Here is a 24,416-nt window from a genome sequence, read left to right on the forward strand (position 1 = left end):
CGTTCTCCGGCAGCGCGATTCCGTGTCATTGCATCGGCGTCAAGCGCAGAGCGATCCGTTCGAGTCGGGTACAGCCCCGATAACGACCCCCAGGTGCCGCGGGGCCGCCCCCGTCCCCGCTCAGCTGATATTGGTTGGAAGCATCTTAAGCTCCGCCGGAGACCGCCGGGTGTCAGCGGGCAATTCGTACAGATGCAGGACGGCTGGACTGGAGCTGGTCGCGTTTCTTTGCCGTGCCGCAGCGCTGCCGGGGGTGAGAAGCTACGCGGGGGGCTGCTGTTAGAAGGTAGCGTTGGGGTTCTGTTTAACGTTCTGTGATTGCTGTTTTGTTTCAGGTTGCTGGGAGACAGCGCGCAGCGAGGATCAGCCCCACCCGGGCAGCGATTCCGTAGCAACGAGACGGTGGCGGCGGTGAGTCGCGGAGGTCCGTCCGACTTGGGCGGGAGGCTGCCGGGCTCTCCCGGCTTTTCGGAGCTGGAGTAATGTGGCTGCCCGGCTTCCCCGGCGTTCGGGGTCAGCAGGACCAGGTAATCGCTCTCTGTTACCAGGACCAGGTAAACGCTGTCCTTGGGATTTGCATAGGGGCACCGCTCGGCCACGTCGATTTCTTTAGGGTCCGCTCGGTGCGGTTGCTGGGCTCTCAGGCAGCCTTCTAGAAGGGCCGCGGTCCCCGTGAAGGGTTTCGAGGGTGCTCTGGCCCCTCCGGCGTCCAGCAGCCGGAGCGAATCGGACGGGACCGTGTGTATCGTCCTTCTACCCCCGTTCTGTGTCCTGAGGTGAGTTTATTTTCTGTGTATCCTGTATGTGGGTTGGGATGTACGGTAGCAGAGCAGAGTGCCTTGTGTTTAGCATGGCTTGATTGTGCTTTCCTTTGAGTGTGCAGATGTGTGGCAAGAGATCTACAGGAGGTATGATATGGACAAAGGGAGAAGTTTCAGCTGTGGTGAGTAATTGGGTATGGTAGTGCTGTTCGGAGACCTGGGGCAGTTTGCTGTTGCTCTTGGTGAGGCTGAACATTCCAGAACTGTTGTTTGTTCAGGTCCAGGCGCAGCTGGTCTTGTGAGATGATGTTCCATGTCATTGGCTGTGAGGTGGGCTCTTCAGAGGTGGAAGCAGGAGAGCTGACGTGAGAGGTAGGCCTAAAGTTTGGCTGTGTGTCTTGTTCTTTTTCTCGTGTATCTTTTTTGCTCATTTTTTTTGATTGCTAGAGGCTGGGGTGTGCACTATCTCATCTCCAAAGAGATAATAGATTTTTTTGGGGGGTCATGCTGGCTAGTGGGGCTCCCCCTCTGTGAGGGCGTGATGGGAAGCCCCTCCCCCCCCTCGCCCCCCCCCGGGTTTGTAGGGGCCCCCCCTGTGGTGTTAGCGGGTGGGGTGTGATGGGGAGCCCCCCCCCACCCCCATCTCGGGCTGGTGGGGGACCCCCCGTGGAGTTTGGGGGGAGGGGGGAGTGTGATGTGCAGTCCCACCCCCCGCCCCCGGGCTGGTGGGGGCCCCCCCTGTGGTGTTGGGGAAATGTGTGTGTGATGGGGGGGGGGGTGATTTGGAGCCCCCCCCCACCCCGTGCTGGTGGGGGCCCCCCCTATGGTGTTTGTGGGGTGGGAAGTGTGTGATGGGGAGCCCCCCACCCCCCCCGGGCGGGGGGCGGCCCCCCCTGTGGTGTTGGAGGGGGAGTGTGTGTGTGTTGGGGAGACCCCCCCCCCGCGGGCTGGTGGGGGCCCCCCCTGGGGTTGAGGGGAAATGTGTGTGTGATGGGGGGTGTGTGTGTGATTTGGAGCCCCCCCACCCCCCCCCGGGCTGGTGGGTGCCCCCCCCTGTGGTGTTGGGGGGAGTGTGTGATGGAGAGCTCCCCCCCCACCCCCGTCCCGGGCTGGTGGGTGCCCCCCCGTGGTGTTTGGGGGGTGGGTGGTGTGTGATGCGGAGCCCCCCCCACCACCCCGGGTGTTTGTGGGGGGGTGCTCCCCATCACACCCCCACCCCATCCATCACACCCCCACCCAATACCACAAGAGGGGGCCTCCAGTAGCCCGGGGGGGGGGGGGGGGAAAGACTCCCCATCACAATCCCCCCACCCTCCCCAACACCACACGGGGTCCCCCACCAGCCCGGGATGGGGGTCGGTGGGGGCTCCCCATCACATCCCCACCCCCTCCATCACACACCCCCCCAACACCACAGGGGGGGCCCCAACAAGCCCGGAGGGGTGGGGGGGGCTCCACATCACACACCCCCACCACCCAAACACCACGGGGGGTCCCCCACCAATCCGGGGTGGTGGTGGTGGTGGGGGCTCCAAATCACACCCCCCTCCCACCCATCACACACCCCCCATTCCCCAAACACCACAGGGGGGGGCCCCCACCAGCCCGGAATGGGGGTCCGAGGGGGGCTCCCCATCACATCCCCACCCCCTCCATCACACACACCACCCAACACTACAGGGGGGCCCCCACCAGTCCAGGGGTTGGGGGGGCTCCCCATCACCCCCCCCCCTCCCCCCAACACATATCACACACTCCCCCACCCATCTCACCTAACCCCCCTCCATCAAACCCCCCACCCCATCCCCCCAACACCACAGGGGGGCCCCCACTAGCCCGGGGGGGTTGGGGGGACTCCCCATCACAGCCCCCCCCACCCATCACACACCCCCCCCCACCCATAACACACACACGCACCCCCCAACACGACAGGGGGGGCCCCCACCAGCCCGGGGGGGGGTACCCATCACACACACCCCCAACCAACAAAACAGGGGGGGTCGCCAGTAGCCGGGGGGAGGGGTGGGGCTCCCCATCACACCCCCGCCATCCCCCAAACACCACAGGGGTGCCCCCACCAGCCCGAGGGGGGTCTCCCCATCACACACACAACCCCACCAACACTACAGGGGGGGCCCCCACCAGCCCGGGATGGGGGTGGTGGGGGGTGTTATGGGGAGCCTCCCCCTCCCCCCCCCCCGGGGTAGTGGGACCCCCCCTGTGGTGTTGTGGGGGGTTGGGGTATAATTGGGAGCCACCCCTTCCCCCCGGGCAAGTGGGAGCCCCCCGTGTGGTGTTGGGGAAATGTGTGTGTGATGGGTGGTGGTGGGGGGGGAGAAGGGTGGGTGGGGGGAGTGATTTGGAGCCCCCCCCCAACCCAGGGCTGGTGGGGGCCCCCCCCTGTGGTGTTGGGGGGGGGGGGAGTTGTGATGGAGAGGGGAGGGTGTGTTATGGGGAGCCCCCCCAACCTCCCTTTTTCCCCCTCCCGCCCCCCACCACCCCCTTCCCCCGGGCTGGTAGGGGCCCCCCCTGTAGTGTTGGGGGGAGTTGTGTGTGTGACGGGGAGCCCCCCCCGCCCCCCCCCCCCTCTTTCGGGCTGGTGGGGGCACCCCTGTGGTGTATGGGGGATGGCGGGGGTGTGATAGGGAGCCCCACCCCTCCCCCCGGCGACTGGGGACCCCCCCTGTTTTGTTGGTTGGGGGTGTGTGTGATGGGTGGGGGTGTGTGTGTGATGGGTACCCCCCCCCCCCCCCCCCCCCCGGGCTGGTATGGGATCCCCTGTGGTGTTGTCGGGGGTAGGGGTGTGATTGGGAGCCCCCCCCTCCCCCCGGGCAAGTGGGGGACCCCGCTGTAGTGTTGCCGGGGTTGTGTGTTATGGGTGGGGGTGTGTGTGTGGGGGTGTGTGATTGGGAGCCCCCCCAACCCCCTGGGCTGATGGGGGCCCCCCCTGTGGTGTTGGGGGTGGGGAGGGGGTCTGATTGGGAGAACCCCCACCCCGGGCTGGTGGGGGACCCCCCTGTGGTGTTGGGGGTGGGGGTGTGTTTGATGGAGGGGGGTGGGGTGTGATGGGTGGGGGCTGTGTGATGGATGGGGTGGGGGTGTGATGGATGGGGTGGAGGTGTGATGGAGAGCCACCCCCCACCTCCACCCCGGGCTTGTTGGGGACCCCCCGTGGTGTTTGGGGGGGGGGGGGCGATGGGGAGCCCCCCAACCCCCTGGGCTGATGGGGGCCCCCCCTGTGGTGTTGGGGAGTGCGTGTGTGTGTGATGGGTGTTAGGGGGTGTGATGGGGAGCCCCCCCACCCCCCCGGGCTGGTGGGGGCCCCCCTGTGTTGGTGGTGGGGGGGTGGGGGGGGGGTGTTTGATGGAGGGGGGTGGGTTGTGATGGGGGGGGGGGGAGGGTGATTTGGAGCCCCCCCCCCACCCCGTGCTGGTGGTGGCCCCCCCTATGGTGTTTGTGGGGTGGGAAATGTGTGATGGAGAGCCCCCCACCTCCCTCCCGGGCGGGTGGCGGCCTCCCCTGTGGTGTTGGAGGGGGAGTGTGTGTGTGTTGGGGAGACCCCCACCCGCGGGCTGGTGGGGGCCCCCCCTGGGGTCGAGGGGAAATGTGTGTGTGATGGGGAGGGGGGGTGTGATTTGGAGCCCCCCCCCCCCCGTGCTGGTGGGGGACCCCCCCCGTGGTGTTTGGGGGGTGGGGGGTGTGTGATGTGGAGCCCCCCCCAGCCCCCCGGGTGTTTGTGGGGGGGTGCTCCCCATCACACCCCCACCCCATCCATCACACCCCCACCAAACATCACAGGAGGGGGCCTCCATTAGCCCGGGCGGGGGGGGGGGGAAGACTCCCCATCACAACCCCCCCCAACACCAGACGGGGTCCCACACCAGCCTGGGATGGGGGTCGGTGGGGGGCTCCCCATTACATCCCCACCACCTCCATCACACACCCCACCCAACACCATATGGGGGGGGCCACCACCAGCCGGTGGGGGGGGTGGGGGCTCCCCATCACACCCCCACCCCCCCCCAACACCACAGGGGGGGGCCCCACCAGCCCGGGGAGGGTGTGGGGGGTGGCTCCCCATCACACCCCCACCCCATCCATCACACAGCCCCCACCCATCTCACCCCACCCCCCTCCATCAAACACACCACCCTCCCCAGCACCACGGGGGGTCCCCCAACAGCCCGGGGTGGAGGTGAGTGGTGGCTCCCCATCACACCCCCCTCCACCCATCACACCCCCCTCCACCCATCACACACACACGCACTCCCCAACACCACAGGGGGGGCCCGCATCAGCCCAGGGGGTTGGGGGGGCTCCCAATCACACCCCCTCACACACACATCACACACACACCCCCACCCATCCCACACAATACCCGCAACACTACAGGGGGGTCCCCCACTATCCGGGGGGAGGGGGGGGGACGCTCCCCATCACACACACAACCCCCCCCCAACACTACAGGGGGGGGCCCCAACTCCCCGGGGGGGTGCTCCCCAACACAAACACACACACCCCCCCGCAACACCACAGGGGGGACCCCTACCAGCCCGGGGGGGAGGGGTGGGCTGAAGGGCGGTGAGAGGGGAAAAAGTGGGGTTAGGGGGGAAAAGGGGGGGTGGGGGGGCTCCCTATCACACACACCCCCTCTCCATCACAACCCTCGCCCCCCCAACACCACAGGGGGGACCCCCACCAACCCAGGAGGGGGGGGGGCTCCCCGTCACACACACAACCCCCCCCAACACTACAGGGGGGGCCCCCACCTACCCGGGGAGGGAGGGGCTCCCCAACACAAACACACACACCCCAACATTACGGGGGGGGCCCTTACCAGCTCGGGGGTGGGGGGGCTCCCCATCACACCCCCCCCACACCCATCACACCCCCACCACACCCATCACACCCCCCCCACACCCATCACACCCCACCCCCCTCCATCAAATACCCACCCCTCCAACACCACAGTAGGGCCCCCACCAGCACGGGGGGGTGGGGGGGCTCCCCATCACAGCCCCCCCCACCCATAACACACACCCCCACCACCCCCCCGTGCTGGTGTGGGCCCCCACTGTGGTGTTGTGGGGGGTAGGGGTGTGATTGGGAGACCCCCCGTCCCCCCGGATAGTGGGGGACCCCCCTGTCGTGTTGCGGGTATTGTGTGTGTGTTGGGGAGCCCCCCCCCCGTCCTCCCGGGTTGGTGGGGACCCCCCTGTGGTGTTGGGTGGGGTGTGTGATGGAGGGGGTGGGGATGTGATGGGGAGCACCCCCCCGACCCCCATCCCGGGCTGGTGGGGGACCCTGTGTGGTGTTGGGGGGGGTGTGATGGGGAGTCTCCCCCTCCCCCCCCCCCCTCCCGGGCTAGTGGAGGCCCCCTCCTGTGGTGTTGGGTGGGGGTGGGTCTGATTGAGAGAACCCCCTCCCCCACCCCGGGCCGGTGGGGGACCCCCCTGTGGTGTTTGGGGGGTGGGGGGCGTGTGATGGGGAGCCCCCCCCACCCCCCTGTGCTGGTGGGGGCCCCCTTGTGGTGTTGGGGAGGGTGGTGTGTTTGATGGAGGGGGGTGGAGTGTGATGGGTGGGGGCTGTGTGATGGATGGGGTGGGGGTGTGATGGGGAGACACCCCCCACCTCCATCCCGGGCTGATGGGGGACCCCCCGTGGTGTTTGGGGGGTGGGGGGGGTGTGATGTGGAGCCCCACCTCCATCCCGGGCTGGTGGGGGTCCCCCCTGTGGTGTTGGGGGTGTGTGTGATGGGTGTGGGGGGCTGTGATGGGGAGCCCCCCCAACCCCCCCGGGCTAGTGGGGGCCCCCCTGTGGTGTTGGGGGGATGGGGTGGGGGGTTTGATGGAGGGGGGTGGGGTGAGATGAGTGGGGGAGTGTGTGATGTGTGTGTGGGGGGGTGTGATTGGGAGCCCCCCCAACCCCTGGGCTGATGGGGGCCCCCCCTGTGGTGTTGGGGAGTGCGTGTGTGTGTGATGGGTGGGGGGGGGGTGTGATGGGGAGCCACCATTCACCTCCACCCCGGGCTTATGGGGGACCCCCCGTGGTGTTTGGGGGGTGGGGGGTGTGTGATGTGCAGTCCCACCCCCCGCCCCAGGGCTGGTGGGGGCCCCCCCTGTGGTGTTGGGGAAATGTGTGTGTGATGGGTGGGGGAGGGGGGTGTGGTGGGTGTGTGTGTGTGTGTGTTTGTGTGATTTGGAGCCCCCCCCCCACCCCGTGCTGGTGGGGGCCCCCCCTATGGTGTTTGTGGGGTGGGAAGTGTGTGATGGGGAGCCCCCCACCCCCCCCCGGGCGGGTGGCGGCCCCCCCTGTGGTGTTAGAGGGGGAGTGTGTGTGTGTTGGGGAGACCCCCACCCGCGGGCTGGTGGGGGCCCCCCCTGGGGTTGAGGGGAAATGTGTGTGTGATGGGGGGTGTGTGTGTGATTTGGAGCCCCCCCCCCCCCCCCCGGGCTGGTGGGTGCCCCCCCCGTGGTGTTGGGGGGAGTGTGTGATGGAGAGCCCCGCCCCCCCCCCGTGCTGGTGGGGGACCCCCCCGTGGTGTTTGGGGGGTGGGTGGTGTGTGATGCGGAGCCCCCCCCACCACCCCGGGTGTTTGTGGGGGGGTGCCCCCATCACACACCCACCCAATCCATCACACCCCCACCCAATACCACAGGAGGGGGCCTCCAGTAGCCCGGGGGGGGGGGGGGGGGGGGAAGACTCCCCATCACACACCCCCCCACCCTCCCCAACACCACACGGGGTCCCCCACCAGCCCGGGATGGGGGTCGGTGGGGGCTCCCCATCACATCCCCACCCCCTCCATCACACACCCCCCCAACACCACAGGGGGGGCCCCAACAAGCCCGGAGGGGTGGGGGGGCTCCACATCACACACCCCCACCACCCAAACACCACGGGGGGTCCCCCACCAATCCGGGGTGGTGGTGGGGGTGGGGGCTCCAAATCACACCCCTCTCCCACCCATCACACACCCCCCATTCCCCAAACACCACAGGGGGGGGCCCCCACCAGCCCGGGATGGGGGTCCGGGGGGGGCTCCCCATCACATCCCCACCCCCTCCATCACACACACCACCCAACACTACAGGGGGGGCCCCTACCAGCCCGGGGGGGGGGGCTCCCCATCACCCCCCCCCCCCCCCCCCCCCACCCATCACACACTCCCCCACCCATCTCACCTAACCCCCCTCCATCAAACCCCCCACCCCATCCCCCCAACACCACAGGGGGGCCCCCACTAGCCCGGGGGGGTTGGGGGGACTCCCCATCACAGCCCCCCCCACCCATCACACACCCCCCCCCACCCATAACACACACACGCACCCCCCAACACGACAGGGGGGGCCCCCACCAGCCCGGGGGGGGGGGGTACCCATCACACACACCCCCAACCAACAAAACAGGGGGGGTCCCCAGTAGCCGGGGGGAGGGGTGGGGCTCCCCATCACACCCCCGCCATCCCCCAAACACCACCAGCCCGAGGGGGGTCTCCCCATCACACACACAACCCCACCAACACTACAGGGGGGGCCCCCACCAGCCCGGGATGGGGGTGGTGGGGGGTGTTATGGGGAGCCTCCCCCTCCCCCCCCCCCGGGGTAGTGGGACCCCCCCTGTGGTGTTGTGGGGGGTTGGGGTATAATTGGGAGCCACCCCTTCCCCCCGGGCAAGTGGGGGCCCCCCGTGTGGTGTTGGGGAAATGTGTGTGTGATGGGTGGTGGTGGGGGGGGTGAAGGGTGGGTGGGGGGAGTGATTTGGAGCCCCCCCCCAACCCAGGGCTGGTGGGGGCCCCCCCCTGTGGTGTTGGGGGGGGGGGGGAGTTGTGATGGAGAGGGGAGGGTGTGTTATGGGGAGCCCCCCCAACCTCCCTTTTTCCCCCTCCCGCCCCCCACCACCCCCTTCCCCCGGGCTGGTAGGGGCCCCCCCTGTAGTGTTGGGGGGAGTTGTGTGTGTGACGGGGAGCCCCCCCCGCCCCGTCTCCCTCCCTCGGGCTGGTGGGGGCACCCCTGTGGTGTATGGGGGATGGCGGGGGTGTGATAGGGAGCCCCACCCCTCCCCCCGGCGACTGGGGACCCCCCCTGTTTTGTTGGTTGGGGGTGTGTGTGATGGGTGGGGGTGTGTGTGTGATGGGTACCCCCCCCCCCCCCCCCCCCCCCCCCCCCCCGGGCTGGTATGGGATCCCCTATGGTGTTGTCGGGGGTAGGGGTGTGATTGGGAGCCCCCCCCTCCCCCCGGGCAAGTGGGGGACCCCGCAGTAGTGTTGCCGGGGTTGTGTGTTATGGGTGGGGGTGTGTGTGTGATGTATGTGTGGGGGTGTGTGATTGGGAGCCCCCCCAACCCCCTGGGCTGATGGGGGCCCCCCCTGTGGTGTTGGGGAGTGCGTGTGTGTGTGATGGGTGTTAGGGGGTGTGATGGGGAGCCCCCCCACCCCCCCGGGCTGGTGGGGGCCCCCCTGTGTTGGTGGGGGGGGGGTGGGGGGGGGGGTGTTTGATGGAGGGGGGTGGGGTGTGATGGTGGGGGGGGGGGAGGGTGATTTGGAGCCCCCCCCACCCCGTGCTGGTGGGGGCCCCCCCTATGGTGTTTGTGGGGTGGGAAATGTGTGATGGGGAGCCCCCCACCTCCCTCCCGGGCGGGTGGCGGCCTCCCCTGTGGTGTTGGAGGGGGGGTGTGTGTGTGTTGGGGAGACCCCCACCCGCGGGCTGGTGGGGGCCCCCCCTGGGGTCGAGGGGAAATGTGTGTGTGATGGGGAGGGGGGGTGTGATTTGGAGCCCCCCCCCCCGGGCTGGTGGGGGACCCCCCTGTAGTGTTGGTGGGGTTGTGTGTGTGTTGGGGAGCCCCGCCCCCCCCCCCCCCCCGGTGCTGGTGGGGGACCCCCCCGTGGTGTTTGGGGGGTGGGGGGTGGGTGGTGTGTGATGTGGAGCCCCCCCAGCCCCCCGGGTGTTTGTGGGGGGGTGCTCCCCATCACACCCCCACCCCATCCATCACACCCCCACCAAACATCACAGGAGGGGGCCTCCATTAGCCCGGGCGGGGGGGGGGAAGACTCCCCATCACAACCTCCCCCAACACCAGACGGGGTCCCACACCAGCCCGGGATGGGGGTCGGTGGGGGGCTCCCCATTACATCCCCACCACCTCCATCACACACCCCACCCAACACCATATGGGGGGGGCCACCACCAGCCGGTGGGGGGGTGGGGGCTCCCCATCACACCCCCACCCCCCCCCAACACCACAGGGGGGGGCCCCACCAGCCCGGGGAGGGTGTGGGGGGTGGCTCCCCATCACACCCCCACCCCATCCATCACACAGCCCCCACCCATCACGCCCCACCCCCCTCCATCAAACACACCACCCTCCCCAGCACCACGGGGGGTCCCCCAACAGCCCGGGGTGGAGGTGAGTGGTGGCTCCCCATCACACCCCCCTCCACCCATCACACCCCCCTCCACCCATCACACACACAGGCACTCCCCAACACCACAGGGGGGGCCCGCATCAGCCCAGGGGGTTGGGGGGGCTCCCAATCACACCCCCCCACACACACATCACACACACACCCCCACCCATCCCACACAATACCCGCAACACTACAGGGGGGTCCCCCACTATCCGGGGGGAGGGGGGGGGACGCTCCCCATCACACACACAACCCCCCCCCAACACTACAGGGGGGGGCCCCAACTCCCCGGGGGGGTGCTCCCCAACACAAACACACACACCCCCCCGCAACACCACAGGGGGGACCCCTACCAGCCCGGGGGGAGGGGTGGGCTGAAGGGCGGTGAGAGGGGAAAAAGGGGGGTTAGGGGGGAAAAGGGGGGGTGGGGGGGCTCCCTATCACACACACCCCCTCTCCATCACAACCCTCGCCCCCCCAACACCACAGGGGGGACCCCCACCAACCCAGGAGGGGGGGGGGGCTCCCCGTCACACACACAACCCCCCCCAACACTACAGGGGGGGCCCCCACCTACCCGGGGAGGGAGGGGCTCCCCAACACAAACACACACACCCCAACATTACGGGGGGTCCCTTACCAGCTCGGGGGTGGGGGGGCTCCCCATCACACCCCCCCCACACCCATCACACCCCCACCACACCCATCACACCCCCCCCACACCCATCACACCCCCCCCACACCCATCACACCCCACCCCCCTCCATCAAATACCCACCCCTCCAACACCACAGTAGGGCCCCCACCAGCACGGGGGGGTGGGGGGGGCTCCCCATCACAGCCCCCCCCACCCATAACACACACCCCCACCACCCCCCCGTGCTGGTGTGGGCCCCCACTGTGGTGTTGTGGGGGGTAGGGGTGTGATTGGGAGACCCCCCGTCCCCCCGGATAGTGGGGGACCCCCCTGTCGTGTTGCGGGTATTGTGTGTGTGTTGGGGAGCCCCCCCCCCGTCCTCCCGGGTTGGTGGGGACCCCCCTGTGGTGTTGGGTGGGGTGTGTGATGGAGGGGGTGGGGATGTGATGGGGAGCACCCCCCCGACCCCCATCCCGGGCTGGTGGGGGACCCTGTGTGGTGTTGGGGGGGGTGTGATGGGGAGTCTCCCCCTCCCCCCCCCCCCTCCCGGGCTAGTGGAGGCCCCCTCCTGTGGTGTTGGGTGGGGGTGGGTCTGATTGAGAGAACCCCCTCCCCCACCCCGGGCCGGTGGGGGACCCCCCTGTGGTGTTTGGGGGGTGGGGGGCGTGTGATGGGGAGCCCCCCCCACCCCCCTGTGCTGGTGGGGGCCCCCTTGTGGTGTTGGGGAGGGTGGTGTGTTTGATGGAGGGGGGTGGAGTGTGATGGGTGGGGGCTGTGTGATGGATGGGGTGGGGGTGTGATGGGGAGACACCCCCCACCTCCATCCCGGGCTGATGGGGGACCCCCCGTGGTGTTTGGGGGGTGGGGGGGGTGTGATGTGGAGCCCCACCTCCATCCCGGGCTGGTGGGGGTCCCCCCTGTGGTGTTGGGGGTGTGTGTGATGGGTGTGGGGGGCTGTGATGGGGAGCCCCCCCAACCCCCCCGGGCTAGTGGGGGCCCCCCTGTGGTGTTGGGGGGATGGGGTGGGGGGTTTGATGGAGGGGGGTGGGGTGAGATGAGTGGGGGAGTGTGTGATGTGTGTGTGGGGGGGTGTGATTGGGAGCCCCCCCAACCCCTGGGCTGATGGGGGCCCCCCCTGTGGTGTTGGGGAGTGCGTGTGTGTGTGATGGGTGGGGGGGGGGTGTGATGGGGAGCCACCATTCACCTCCACCCCGGGCTTATGGGGGACCCCCCGTGGTGTTTGGGGGGTGGGGGGTGTGTGATGTGCAGTCCCACCCCCCGCCCCAGGGCTGGTGGGGGCCCCCCCTGTGGTGTTGGGGAAATGTGTGTGTGATGGGTGGGGGAGGGGGGTGTGGTGGGTGTGTGTGTGTGTGTGTTTGTGTGATTTGGAGCCCCCCCCCCACCCCGTGCTGGTGGGGGCCCCCCCTATGGTGTTTGTGGGGTGGGAAGTGTGTGATGGGGAGCCCCCCACCCCCCCCCGGGCGGGTGGCGGCCCCCCCTGTGGTGTTAGAGGGGGAGTGTGTGTGTGTTGGGGAGACCCCCACCCGCGGGCTGGTGGGGCCCCCCCTGGGGTTGAGGGGAAATGTGTGTGTGATGGGGGGTGTGTGTGTGATTTGGAGCCCCCCCCCCCCCCCCCGGGCTGGTGGGTGCCCCCCCCGTGGTGTTGGGGGGAGTGTGTGATGGAGAGCCCCGCCCCCCCCCCGTGCTGGTGGGGGACCCCCCCGTGGTGTTTGGGGGGTGGGTGGTGTGTGATGCGGAGCCCCCCCCACCACCCCGGGTGTTTGTGGGGGGGTGCCCCCATCACACACCCACCCAATCCATCACACCCCCACCCAATACCACAGGAGGGGGCCTCCAGTAGCCCGGGGGGGGGGGGGGGGGGGGGAAGACTCCCCATCACACACCCCCCCACCCTCCCCAACACCACACGGGGTCCCCCACCAGCCCGGGATGGGGGTCGGTGGGGGCTCCCCATCACATCCCCACCCCCTCCATCACACACCCCCCCAACACCACAGGGGGGGCCCCAACAAGCCCGGAGGGGTGGGGGGGCTCCACATCACACACCCCCACCACCCAAACACCACGGGGGGTCCCCCACCAATCCGGGGTGGTGGTGGGGGTGGGGGCTCCAAATCACACCCCTCTCCCACCCATCACACACCCCCCATTCCCCAAACACCACAGGGGGGGGCCCCCACCAGCCCGGGATGGGGGTCCGGGGGGGGCTCCCCATCACATCCCCACCCCCTCCATCACACACACCACCCAACACTACAGGGGGGGCCCCTACCAGCCCGGGGGGGGGGGCTCCCCATCACCCCCCCCCCCCCCCCCCCCCACCCATCACACACTCCCCCACCCATCTCACCTAACCCCCCTCCATCAAACCCCCCACCCCATCCCCCCAACACCACAGGGGGGCCCCCACTAGCCCGGGGGGGTTGGGGGGACTCCCCATCACAGCCCCCCCCACGCATCACACACCCCCCCCCACCCATAACACACACACGCACCCCCCAACACGACAGGGGGGGCCCCCACCAGCCCGGGGGGGGGGGGGTACCCATCACACACACCCCCAACCAACAAAACAGGGGGGGTCCCCAGTAGCCGGGGGGAGGGGTGGGGCTCCCCATCACACCCCCGCCATCCCCCAAACACCACCAGCCCGAGGGGGGTCTCCCCATCACACACACAACCCCACCAACACTACAGGGGGGGCCCCCACCAGCCCGGGATGGGGGTGGTGGGGGGTGTTATGGGGAGCCTCCCCCTCCCCCCCCCCCGGGGTAGTGGGACCCCCCCTGTGGTGTTGTGGGGGGTTGGGGTATAATTGGGAGCCACCCCTTCCCCCCGGGCAAGTGGGGGCCCCCCGTGTGGTGTTGGGGAAATGTGTGTGTGATGGGTGGTGGTGGGGGGGGTGAAGGGTGGGTGGGGGGAGTGATTTGGAGCCCCCCCCCAACCCAGGGCTGGTGGGGGCCCCCCCCTGTGGTGTTGGGGGGGGGGGGGAGTTGTGATGGAGAGGGGAGGGTGTGTTATGGGGAGCCCCCCCAACCTCCCTTTTTCCCCCTCCCGCCCCCCACCACCCCCTTCCCCCGGGCTGGTAGGGGCCCCCCCTGTAGTGTTGGGGGGAGTTGTGTGTGTGACGGGGAGCCCCCCCCGCCCCGTCTCCCTCCCTCGGGCTGGTGGGGGCACCCCTGTGGTGTATGGGGGATGGCGGGGGTGTGATAGGGAGCCCCACCCCTCCCCCCGGCGACTGGGGACCCCCCCTGTTTTGTTGGTTGGGGGTGTGTGTGATGGGTGGGGGTGTGTGTGTGATGGGTACCCCCCCCCCCCCCCCGGGCTGGTATGGGATCCCCTATGGTGTTGTCGGGGGTAGGGGTGTGATTGGGAGCCCCCCCCTCCCCCCGGGCAAGTGGGGGACCCCGCAGTAGTGTTGCCGGGGTTGTGTGTTATGGGTGGGGGTGTGTGTGTGATGTATGTGTGGGGGTGTGTGATTGGGAGCCCCCCCAACCCCCTGGGCTGATGGGGGCCCCCCCTGTGGTGTTGGGGAGTGCGTGTGTGTGTGATGGGTGTTAGGGGGTGTGATGGGGAGCCCCCCCACCCCCCCGGGCTGGTGGGGGCCCCCCTGTGTTGGTGGGGGGGGGGTGGGGGGGGGGTGTTTGATGGAGGGGGGTGGGGTGTGATGGTGGGGGGGGGGGAGGGTGATTTGGAGCCCCCCCCACCCCGTGCTGGTGGGGGCCCCCCCTATGGTGTTTGTGGGGTGGGAAATGTGTGATGGGGAGCCCCCCACCTCCCTCCCGGGCGGGTGGCGGCCTCCCCTGTGGTGTTGGAGGGGGGGTGTGTGTGTGTTGGGGAGACCCCCACCCGCGGGCTGGTGGGGGCCCCCCCTGGGGTCGAGGGGAAATGTGTGTGTGATGGGGAGGGGGGGTGTGATTTGGAGCCCCCCCCCCCGGGCTGGTGGGGGACCCCCCTGTAGTGTTGGTGGGGTTGTGTGTGTGTTGGGGAGCCCCGCCCCCCCCCCCCCCCCGGTGCTGGTGGGGGACCCCCCCGTGGTGTTTGGGGGGTGGGGGGTGGGTGGTGTGTGATGTGGAGCCCCCCCAGCCCCCCGGGTGTTTGTGGGGGGGTGCTCCCCATCACACCCCCACCCCATCCATCACACCCCCACCAAACATCACAGGAGGGGGCCTCCATTAGCCCGGGCGGGGGGGGGGAAGACTCCCCATCACAACCTCCCCCAACACCAGACGGGGTCCCACACCAGCCCGGGATGGGGGTCGGTGGGGGGCTCCCCATTACATCCCCACCACCTCCATCACACACCCCACCCAACACCATATGGGGGGGGCCACCACCAGCCGGTGGGGGGGTGGGGGCTCCCCATCACACCCCCACCCCCCCCCAACACCACAGGGGGGGGCCCCACCAGCCCGGGGAGGGTGTGGGGGGTGGCTCCCCATCACACCCCCACCCCATCCATCACACAGCCCCCACCCATCACGCCCCACCCCCCTCCATCAAACACACCACCCTCCCCAGCACCACGGGGGGTCCCCCAACAGCCCGGGGTGGAGGTGAGTGGTGGCTCCCCATCACACCCCCCTCCACCCATCACACCCCCCTCCACCCATCACACACACAGGCACTCCCCAACACCACAGGGGGGGCCCGCATCAGCCCAGGGGGTTGGGGGGGCTCCCAATCACACCCCCCCACACACACATCACACACACACCCCCACCCATCCCACACAATACCCGCAACACTACAGGGGGGTCCCCCACTATCCGGGGGGAGGGGGGGGGACGCTCCCCATCACACACACAACCCCCCCCCAACACTACAGGGGGGGGCCCCAACTCCCCGGGGGGGTGCTCCCCAACACAAACACACACACCCCCCCGCAACACCACAGGGGGGACCCCTACCAGCCCGGGGGGGAGGGGTGGGCTGAAGGGCGGTGAGAGGGGAAAAAGGGGGGTTAGGGGGGAAAAGGGGGGGTGGGGGGGCTCCCTATCACACACACCCCCTCTCCATCACAACCCTCGCCCCCCCAACACCACAGGGGGGACCCCCACCAACCCAGGAGGGGGGGGGGCTCCCCGTCACACACACAACCCCCCCCAACACTACAGGGGGGGCCCCCACCTACCCGGGGAGGGAGGGGCTCCCCAACACAAACACACACACCCCAACATTACGGGGGGTCCCTTACCAGCTCGGGGGTGGGGGGGCTCCCCATCACACCCCCCCCACACCCATCACACCCCCACCACACCCATCACACCCCCCCCACACCCATCACACCCCCCCCACACCCATCACACCCCACCCCCCTCCATCAAATACCCACCCCTCCAACACCACAGTAGGGCCCCCACCAGCACGGGGGGGTGGGGGGGGCTCCCCATCACAGCCCCCCCCACCCATAACACACACCCCCACCACCCCCCCGTGCTGGTGTGGGCCCCCACTGTGGTGTTGTGGGGGGTAGGGGTGTGATTGGGAGACCCCCCGTCCCCCCGGATAGTGGGGGACCCCCCTGTCGTGTTGCGGGTATTGTGTGTGTGTTGGGGAGCCCCCCCCCCGTCCTCCCGGGTTGGTGGGGGCCCCCCTGTGGTGTTGGGTGGGGTGTGTGATGGAGGGGGTGGGGATGTGATGGGGAGCACCCCCCCGACCCCCATCCCGGGCTGGTGGGGGACCCTGTGTGGTGTTGGGGGGGGTGTGATGGGGAGTCTCCCCCTCCCCCCCCCCCCTCCCGGGCTAGTGGAGGCCTCCTCCTGTGGTGTTGGGTGGGGGTGGGTCTGATTGAGAGAACCCCCTCCCCCACCCCGGGCCGGTGGGGGACCCCCCTGTGGTGTTTGGGGGGTGGGGGGCGTGTGATGGGGAGCCCCCCCCACCCCCCTGTGCTGGTGGGGGCCCCCTTGTGGTGTTGGGGAGGGTGGTGTGTTTGATGGAGGGGGGTGGAGTGTGATGGGTGGGGGCTGTGTGATGGATGGGGTAGGGGTGTGATGGGGAGACACCCCCCACCTCCATCCCGGGCTGATGGGGGACCCCCCGTGGTGTTTGGGGGGTGGGGGGGGTGTGATGTGGAGCCCCACCCCCCCCACGGGCTGGTGGGGGTCCCCCCTGTGGTGTTGGGGGTGTGTGTGATGGGTGTGGGGGGCTGTGATGGGGAGCCCCCCCAACCCCCCCGGGCTAGTGGGGGCCCCCCTGTGGTGTTGGGGGGATGGGGTGGGGGGTTTGATGGAGGGGGGTGGGGTGAGATGAGTGGGGGAGTGTGTGATGTGTGTGTGGGGGGGTGTGATTGGGAGCCCCCCCAACCCCTGGGCTGATGGGGGCCCCCCCTGTGGTGTTGGGGAGTGCGTGTGTGTGTGATGGGTGGGGGGGGGGTGTGATGGGGAGCCACCATTCACCTCCACCCCGGGCTTATGGGGGACCCCCCGTGGTGTTTGGGGGGTGGGGGGGGTGTGATGGGGAGCCCCCCCCACCCCTCCGGGCTGGTGGGGGCCCCCCATGTAGTGTTGGGGGGGGTTGTGTGTGTGTTGGGGAGCCCCCCCCCCCACGGGCTGGTGGGGGCCCCCCTGTGGTGTTGGTTGGGGTGTGTGATGGAGAGCAACCCTCCGACCCCCATCCCGGGCTGGTGGTGGACCCCCCGTGGTGTTTGTGGGCAGGGGGGGCTGTGATGTGGAGCCCTCCCCACCCCCCCGGGCTGGTGGGCCCCCCCCCCTGTGGTGTTTGGGGGATGGGGGGTGTGTGATTGGTGGGAGGGGGGTGTGATTTGGAGCCCCCCCCCACCCCCACCCCGGACTGGTTGGGGCCCCCCCTGTGGTGTTGGGGTGTGTGTGTGATGGATGGGGTGGGGGTGTGGTGGGGAGCCCCCCCCCCTTCCCGGGCTGGTGGGGGTCCCCCCTGTGGTGTTGGGGGGGCGGGGGTTGTGATGGAGAGGGGGGGTGTGTGATGGGGAGCCCCCCCACCCCCCCTTTTCCCCCCTCACCGCCCTTCAGCCCCCCCCTCCCCCCCGGGCTGGTAGGGGTCCCCCCTGTGGTGTTGGGGTGTGTGTGTTTGTGTTGGGGAGCACCCCCCCGGGGAGTTGGGGCCCCCCCCTGTAGTGTTGGGGGGGGGTTGTGTGTGTGATTGGGAGCGCCCCCCCCTCCCCCCGGATAGTGGGGGACCCCCCTGTAGTGTTGCGGGGGTTGTGTGTGATGGGTGGGGGTGTGTGTGTTTTGTGTGTGTGGGGGGGTGTGATTGGGAGCCCCCCCAACCCCCTGGGCTGATGCGGGCTCCCCCTGTGGTGTTGGGGAGTGCGTGTGTGTGTGATGGGTAGGGGGGGGTGTGATGGGGAGCCCACCCCACCCCCCCGGGCTGGTGGGGGCCCCCCTGTGTTGGTGGGGGTGGGGGGGGGGGGTTGTTTGATGGAGGGGGGCGGGGTGTGATGGGTGGGGGGCGGTGTGATGTGGAGCCCCCCACACCCCCTTGGGCTGGTGGGGACCCCCCCTGTAGTGTTGGGGGGGGTGGGGGTGCGATGGGGAGCCCCCACCCCCCCCCCCCGTGGGATGGTGGGGGCCGCCCCTGTGGTGTTGGTGTGTGTGTGTGATGGATGGGGTGGGGGTGTGATGGGGAGCCACCACTCACCTCCACCCCGGGCTGATGGGGGACCCCCCGTGGTGTTTGGGGGTTTGGGGGGGTGTGATGGGGAGCCCCCCCCCACCCCCCCGGGCTGGTGGGGGCCCCCCATGTAGTGTTGGGGGGGGGGTTGTGTGTGTGGTGGGGAGCCCCCCCCCCCCCCCCCCACGGGCTGGTGGAGGCCCCCCCTGTGGTGTTGGGTGGGGTGTGTGATGGAGGGGGTGGGGATGTGATTGGGAGCACCCCCCCGACCCCCATCCCGGGCTGGTGGTGGACCCCCCGTGGTGTTTGTGGGCAGGGGGGGCTGTGATGTGGAGCCCTCCCCACCCCCCCCGGGCTGGTGGTGGCCCCCCCCTGTGGTGTTTGGGGGATGGGGGTGTGTGTGATGGGTGGGAGGGGGGTGTGATTTGGAGCCCCCCCCCCCTACCCCCACCCCGGACTGGTGGGGGACCCCCCGTGGTGTTTGGGTGGTGGGGGTGTGTGATGTGGAACCCCCCCCACCCCCCCGGGCTGGTTGGGCCCCCCCCTGTTGTGTTGGGGTGTGTGTGTGATGGATGGGGTGGGGGTGTGATGGGGAGCCACCCCCCACCACCACCCCGGGCTGGTAGGGGCCCCCCATGTAGTTTTGGGGGGGTTGTGTGTGTGTTGGGGAGCCCCCCCGCCCCGGACTGGTTGGGGCCCCCCCTGTGATATTGGGGTGGGGGTGTGTGATGGTTTGGGGGGAGGGGGTTTGATGGCCCCTCCACTCCCCTTCACCCCACCCCCCCCCCCCCACCCAGCTACAAGGGCCGGTGCATACCTAGGTGCTGGAGTGACTCGTGTGGTGATTTTTCTTCTGGCCTGAAAGTGAGGACATAGAAGCCAGCTCTTCCTGGTCCCATGTGGTGTGGGAAAATTAAAATCAGTTGACTAGAAATGTCTGGTAAAGCCTTCTTTTAAACTAAGACTTTGTCTGTGCATTCTGTCACTATGTATAGTCACTCACACTCTAGGGATTGCAAGAGTTTTCCCTTTGGAAAGGACTTGAGTAAACAGCTGGAGGTAAAATGTTCCTGTGGTGGGTGTCTGCCCCAGTATATGTCCTCTGGATGCTTAGGACTGCTTCACTGTATTGGCAACCTAAAGAAAGAGAATAAAATGGTTAGAAAGGAGTTGGTGTTTGTGGTGGCTATTTTTCCAGCTATACCAGTTTCCTTTTAAAAAGGAACAAACTTACTCACCAGCTGAAATCAGAGTGGTGTTCCCATTTTCATATTGTTACAGCTGAGTTTCTGATGAGCAGCACTTCTCTGATTCTGTAGAGCTTTCCAAGCTTGAAGGCAGGTGTGTGTCCTGAAAGCAGGGCAATGTTGAGTATCACAAATAAAAATTCATCTGAAAACCTTCTCCCTTTTCTATTTTTGGGGTAATCACACACAGACATCTCACTTGTGCAGTGCCTTGATTAGCAGGCTAAGATGACAAGACCCTCACCTCCTACCCTAAATGCATGTCTGAGCTATGGAGATTTATTTTCTCTATTTGAAAAGAAATAAAAATAAACCATGCAATGGCAATGTAGCTTACTTGAACTGCTTCAGTAAATCTCAATGCATCATCAGTATCTGACAGAGCATAAAGCAGGGGCAGAAGGAAGAAAACAGAGGAACCAGTGATGCTTCAGATGTGGTATCAAAAACATTACAGCTAATGCTAAAAGCAATAGAGCTGACTTAGTGCTGCGGTGGCCTCAGAAGATGGACAGAATTGCTACCTTGAGAGAAGGAGAACAGCTAATCCTTCAAATTGTGTTTCAAATGAAATAAGATTCCCATATGCTTGTGAGCCTAGCAAAATACACAAGAATGGAAGGAAAACAAGCCTGCTCTGTGGTACTGCTAGGAAGGCAGCTGGACTGTTGTGCTTTTTCTCTTTTTTTATAAAATTTTGATTTTAACTGAAAAATAATAAAGAGGATCAAACAGATAAGTAAGTAAGTGCATTCATGTAGTTACTGTCTGACTTGCTGTACTTTTTTTCCTCAATTATGTGTGGTGACTTGGAAGGTCAGAGTTGAGGATTTATACATAAAAAAAACCTGCAGGCACAGTTTGCTGGATTCCAAGATGGGCAGTTAGTTAACTACCTCGCAATGACTTCTAATTGCTGTATACTTAAAAACCATTTGGCTTCTAACTAATCAAATATCAGCTGTAAATATGCAATGGCAAAGTTATTTACCCTGCAATGCAGTGCACTTTTACTTCTCTTTCTTAAACAATAAAACCTCGGAGAAATACTTTTTTTTGGCAGCCCAAGATGTTAACATCTCACTTCTTCATTCTCTATGAGGATTGTTAGTTTTGGTTACCTCTCATAAGAGTCAGGCCGGTAAGAAGGCCCATCTGCACAAGCAGTCAAGAAAGCTTTCAGACAAGTGAATTTGCCTTTAGGATTTTCCAGATTAAACTTTTTTCTCCCTATCAACTGGCTTTGCTTACACTTACTTACTTACTTAGACTGACATTCTCCTATAACATTGTGAATAACACTATGATCAGATAAAACTGTTTGTTTAACAACATCATTGTTCCATCATCACCCTATATGGTTTCTTTACAAACTAACTGATTATATTCTCCAGACAGCACTTACTTACAGGCTTATGGGAACAAAGTTACATATTATTATAGCTTTTAACAAGAGAACAAGTTTGTGATTACACATTTCTATCCTATACGTATATCCTTCACATTCTATTCACATCATCATCATCATCATCAACATCTCTATGACCCCCAGATAACATTATGAATGGGCAGTTGGCCAACTAGGGAACAACGACAGCTAAAAATTTAATCTACAGAAAAAAAACCAAAGAAATAAATACATAAAGCTGGTTCAATGTGTTGCTCAAACTTACCAGCATACTTGTACTCACTCCCTGTATCTCTGTCTCAGAAGCACATCTCTGCATTTATGCTAAATTACTGCATTAGCCCATTTCTCTTTCAAGCCAGACACTCAGATCTACATCATCTTTTCCCTGTCTTGAAGAATACCTCATCCACCTTGACAGCAGCTTAGCTTAACTTAGGAATTTCAGCCAAGTGACAAAAGAAGTATTCACCTTGGGATAACAATTCTTAGCCTTTGAAGTGTCCTTAATCTTAACAGGGCGCTCAAGTATGAACCTAGTCCTTATAAGGTGCAAAGCCTGTTGGAAGTAAATGGCCATCTATGCAGAGGGCTCAGGTACCACTGCACTTATCACCTGTCAACACTTAACAGCGAATGGAACAGATTCTCCCATAAGGAGAGAACCATTCCTCCAAACAATTGTTTCTGATCAGCATCCGGAATTGTATGAGCAACATACAGAATTGTGCATACACTAAACAACAACACTTCAGTAGAAACTCAGTTCCTATATTAAAAGCCCCGTCATAATGAAATCAGCCAAAGAAACAAGCCAAGAAACAGATCTAACTCACTCTCTTCTTGGCTCCTTTTTTTCCCCACACTCAGAAGGAACAAAGCCTGCTGAACTGCATTATTTCACACAGGTTCCATTTCTACAACATTTGATATGCTTCACAGCTTTCAGTTAGGCAGAGGAGGCTACCTGTGAACTTTTACTACAGAAAATAATGCAGCAGTCCATGTACAGAAGAAAGAAATAAATATGTATTCACAAATGCTGACATAGATAGATAGACAGATAGAAGCATAAAAGGAACTCTTTAAGGTTGCCTTTCTGAGAGAACTGCAGTTCCCCTACACCCAGTGTTAGAAACCAAGCAGAGGAGGCACAAGAGCAGCGTGTGACAGAGCAGTGACCTGCTGGGGAAAAAAGACAAGCCAAAAGAAGGAAAATATACATAAAGGCTGAGGAAACACACATGCAACCTGAGAAGAATACACAGATGCCTTCCACACACACACAGATGAGTTAATTAACTGGTGCACAGGTGGAACTGAACTTGGTAAAGAGACTAAAAAAAAGCAATGATTTCTATAGATATACCAGTCAGAAGACCAAGACCAAGAGAAGCGTACTCCCTCTGATAAGTGAGAGGGAGAAAAAGCAATTTATTTGATAAGTCAGGGCTGTCAGGTAAGTCCCTGGCAACTAGAATAACATCACAGCAAAGCAGATGAATGCCCAGCTGTAACCTTGATCCAGAACCATCACCCGTGCCGCATCCAAACAGACTAACTGACATAACCAGGGCAGTATCCTGCACAGCTCCCCATTTACTAGGCATCTCCTAATCTTGTTTATACAAGCTGTAAGAAAGTGCTCACTGACAGAACTGAGAGGCTTGGGCTCAGTTGGTTCAGACACACTCACTTTCACGTGCCCATAGCAAACACATGGGGAGGGTTCCTGATTTCTCAGTGCCTGCAACACTGGGCAGCACAGGTGCAGCCTACAATGTCCTCCACTGTATTCACCAGTAAGGTGACTAAGTGTTCCACCCATTAACAACTACTTCCTTTCTTTGGCTTTAATCTTTACACAACAAATAAAAAGACAAGAAAGTTCCAAGTGCTGCCACAGAAAGTTACCTGATATGTGTCCCCATAATTTTCACTGTCTGCACTTCCAACATGACATTTGTCACCGCTGAAATCCCAGGCAGAGCGGGGCACAGCAGGAAACTCTCTATTCCCCGCGTTGAAACATCTTCCCCGGGTGACGGAGCCACCCACGGATCCACACGTGTGATTGACAACAGTGCCCACATAAAGACCAACATGACAAAGCAGTGATTGTTTTTTACTATGTGTTGTGATGCTCTCAAAGCAACAGCCAGAGCTTTACCACACCGCTGTTATTTTGACCTTTTATCCCTTTCCCTTTTTGCTCCATTTAACTCTGCTTCAAAAATAGAAGCACTAACTTTTTTTTCCAATTAAAATGCTCTTCTGTAACACTAGAATGGGATGATAATAGCAGAGTGACAAAGTCTTCGGCTGAAGCAAATGAGAACGAACCCAACTGCAGCAGCCACAAATAAAGAAAGGAAGGAAAAGAACTGCTTAGCTTTAGAAGGACTCCAACAGGCAGGGATCTCTGGAAACAGATGCTTTCCCCTTCACTGCCAGCCCTTAAATGAGGTCTGTGAAGGGGTGGATCCTGGCTCCACCTCTTGCAGCCATCAGGGGGATTGTGTGCACCTGATCAGCTCTGGGTGGGCCCTGCCTTCCCACCAGGTGCTCAATCAATGGCTCAAGCTGACACTCAGCCCTTCCTCTACACCTTCTCAGTGTATCCATTACACAGCTGCCAGGCACTTGCTCCATTGTTGCTGCTTCTGGTCACCTTGACTCTGAACTCCTTTTCACTGTCCCATTGACTGTAGCATGTACAATCACAGGCGAGCTCTGTTTCTTGTTTACATAATGAAGCTGATGGACGTTTTGCTACTGGCATTAGATCTTACAGGTCACACATGTTTCATAAAATATATGGAGTGCTTTAGCTGCTGCTGAACGTTACCTTGCTTTTAGGTCCTCGTAAGATTTGTTATTCAAACATCATATTTAAAACACCAGGGATGTCCAACTCATGCTGGCTGTGCAGTTTCAGACCATCATTTATACCTTCTGTTTCAATTTAGGCATTCAGATTTTAAAATACAGAGTGAGAATTCTTATCTTTTTAAAATCAGCTGAACTTTTACATTTACTTCATTGCTGTACATTACATCCCAAATGCAGTTTTCATTTTTTTTACTGCCACGAGGTCCAAAGCAGCTGAGGCATTTCTTGTGTCAGTGACCCCTTGCAGTCCCATTAGTTATTTCACATTACAAGTACTGAGTCTCAGCATCATTTCATTTCAGGGCTGCAGGATGCTCTGAGGCAAAATGCTGCTTAAAGTCAGAGGCCTAAGTGTATACTGTTCTTGTGAAATACACATGTGAAATAAACTTGAGAAAATAAAGATTACCTCCTTTTCTGCACCTGCAGAAAACCATGTAGTATTTAGATGCAA

At 63.7% G+C, this 24,416-nt stretch overlaps 1 protein-coding gene across 9 annotated transcripts in view; it reads left to right on the forward strand.

Annotated features, from left to right (window-relative positions):
• Positions 1-43: 43 nt before the first annotated feature.
• LOC107317155 (coagulation factor XIII B chain-like) overlaps positions 44-24,416 on the forward strand; it is a 33,124-nt gene continuing 8,751 nt past the window's right edge. For 3 of the 9 annotated variants that reach the window (XM_085511132.1, XM_085511138.1, XM_085511139.1), the window contains exons 1-4: positions 411-527; positions 614-776; positions 884-943; positions 1,040-1,133. The gene's annotated coding sequence lies outside the window, so the exon portion shown is untranslated. Of the gene's footprint in view, positions 254-335; positions 528-548; positions 777-876; positions 944-1,039; positions 1,134-24,416 lie in introns of those variants that run through there. The other 6 variants (XM_085511135.1, XM_032446356.2, XM_085511133.1 and 3 more) reach the window with 5 other exon arrangements.

Source organism: Coturnix japonica, chromosome 11 (genome assembly GCF_054131305.1).
Source record: "Coturnix japonica strain WE chromosome 11, WE-NBRP24, whole genome shotgun sequence".
Lineage (NCBI taxonomy): Eukaryota > Metazoa > Chordata > Aves > Galliformes > Phasianidae > Coturnix > Coturnix japonica.